We start from the raw sequence: 2,744 nt of genomic DNA on the forward strand, positions 1-2,744 counted from the left end.
ATAATATGTCATCAGCAAATAGTGACAATTTTCCTTCTTCCTTACCAATTCAAATGCCTTTTATTTCTTTTTCCTCCCTGATTGCTGTGGGTAGGACTTCAATACTATGTTGACTAAAAGTGATGAGAGTGGACATCTTTGTCTTTTTTTTCTGATCTTAAAGGAAAAGTTTTCTGTTTTTCACCACTGAGAATATTAGGTGTGGGTTTTTCATATGTGACCTTTATTTTGTTGAGTTATGTTCCCTCTAAACCATTTTGTTGAGAATTTGTATCATGAACAGATGTTGAATTTTGTCAAATGCCTTTTCAGCATCTGTTGGGGTGATCTTATGGTTTTTATCCTTCCTCTTGTTAATGTGATTTATTGCCTTGGTTGATTGCAAATATTGAACCACCCTTGTATACCGGAATAAATCCCACTTGATTGTGTTGAATGATTATTTTAATGTATTGTTGAATTTGGTTTGCTAATATTTTATAGAGTGTCTTTGCATCTATATTCCTCAGGGATACTGGCCTGTAGTTTTCTTTTTTGGTAGTGCCTTTTTCTGGTTTTGGTATCAAAGTAATGCTGACCTTGTAGTGAATTTAAAAGTTTTCCTTTTTCCTTGATGTTTTAGAATAGCTTGAGAAGAATAGACATTAACTCCTATTTAAAGGTTTGGTAGAGGGGCGCCTGGGTGGCTGTCAGTTAAGCATCTGACTCTTGATTTAAGTTCAGGTCATGATCTCACAGTTCATGTGTGAGAACTGTATTGGGCTCTGTAATGTTAGCACAGAGTCTGCTTGGGAATCTCTCTCTCTCTCTCTCTCTCTCTCTCTCTCTCTCTGTCTCTCCCTCCCCCCCCCCTCCCCTGCTCACACACTCTGTCTTTGCCCCACCCCCTCCCCTGCTCACATGCTCTCTCTCTCAAGATAAATAAATAAACTTAATAAAAAAGTTTGGTAGAATTCACCTGTGATTCCTTCTGATTCTGGACTTTTGGTTGTTGGGGTTTTTTTTTATTATGAATTCAGTGTTACTACTAGTAATTGGTCTGTTCAAATTTTCCATTTCTTATTCGGTTTTGGAAGGTTGTATGTTTCTAGGAATTTATTAATTTCTCCTAGCTTTCCAATTAGTTGGCATATAATTTTTCATAATATTCTCCTATAATTCTTTATATTTCTGTGGTATTAGTTGTTATTTCTCTTCCTTCATTTCTGATTTTGAGTTCTCTTTTTCTTGATGGGTCTGGCTAAAGATTTATCAATTTTGTTTATCTTTTCAAAGAACCAGCTTTTAATTTTATTGATCTTTTCCATTGTTTTTTTTAGTCTCTATTTTATTTATTTCTTCACTCATCTTATTTCCTTCTACTGGCTTTGGGCTTTGTCCCTCTTTTTTCTACCTCCTTTAGGTGTAAGCTTAGGTTGTTTGAGATATTTCTTGAGGAAGATCTGCATTGCTATAAACTTCCCTTCTTAGAAGAGCTGCTTTGGTTGCATCCCAAAGATTTTGGACCATTATGTTTTCATTTTCATTTATTTCCATGTGTTTTTAAATTTTTTCTCTTGATTTCTTTGTTGACTCATTGGTTGTTTAGTAGCGTCTGTTTGGCCTTTGTGTGTGTGCATTTTTTCATGTTTTTTTTTCTTGTAATTGATTTCTAGGTTAACACTGTTGTCAGAAAAAAATGCTTGATAAGATTTTAGTTTTCTTGAATTTATTGAGACTTGTTTTGTGGCCTAACATGTGATTTATCCTGAAAAATGCTCCATGTGTACTTGAAAAAAAAAATGTGTATACTGATATTTTGGGATGGAATATTCTGTATAATCTGTTATGCCCATCTGGTCTAATATGTGGTTCAAATAACGGTTTCCTTATTGATTTTCTGTCTGGATGATCTATCCATTGATGTAAGAGTGTGTTAATGTCCCATACTATTATCGTATTACTGTCACTTTCTCCCTTATGTCTGTTAATATTTGTTTTATGTATTAAAGTGTGCCTATGTTGCGTTCATAGATATTTACAATTGTTATATCCTCTTGTTGGATTGATCCCTTTATCATTGTGTGGTGCCCTTCTTTGCCTCTTGCTACAGTCTTTGTTTAAAGTCTCTTTTGGAGCTTGGGCAGCAGCAGTAGTGGCAACAGTGAAGCAGCCCAGCTTCGTGAAGGCTCTTGTTTCACCATGGCACATAGGCACCTGGTACAAACCTGCCCCACTTCCATGAAGCCCAAAAGTAAGGTCAGTTCTGCCAAGGAAGTGGTGGAAGGAGGAGCCTAAGGGGAGGTCAGCAAGGTTGTTAGTTAAACCTGCTCCTGCAAAAGTGGAAATGAAGCCAAAAAAGGTAACAGGAAAGGATAACTCCTCAAACAAAAAAGTGCAAACAAAAGGGAAAAGGGGAGCAAATAGGCTGGAGGAAAACAGGCTGGAGTGGCTAACCAGGAAACAAAAGAAGACTTACCTGCAGAAAATGGAGAAACTAAAAATGAGGAGAGTCCAGCCTCTGGTGAAGCAGGAAAGAAAGAAGCCAAGTCTGATTAATATCAAATAACATGTCTTATCAGTGGTCACTGTCTTCCTTCTTGTACAACCCACAGGAATATTTTTATCAACTATTTTGTAAATGCAAGTTTTTTAGTAGCTCTAGAAACATTTTTAAGAAGGAGAGAATCCCACCTCATCCCATTTTTTAAGTGTAAAAGCTTTTATTAAGAGGTGAAATCATTTGCTTGTTGTTTATTTTTAGG

General features: G+C 36.1%; 1 pseudogene; it reads left to right on the top strand.

Annotated features, from left to right (window-relative positions):
- The first annotated feature begins 2,181 nt into the window (after positions 1–2,181).
- LOC102952185 lies at positions 2,182–2,538 on the top strand (annotated as a pseudogene).
- The last annotated feature ends 206 nt before the right edge of the window (positions 2,539–2,744 follow it).

The sequence above is a fragment of the Panthera tigris genome, chromosome B2 (genome assembly GCF_018350195.1).
Source record: "Panthera tigris isolate Pti1 chromosome B2, P.tigris_Pti1_mat1.1, whole genome shotgun sequence".
Taxonomy (NCBI): Eukaryota; Metazoa; Chordata; class Mammalia; order Carnivora; family Felidae; genus Panthera; species Panthera tigris.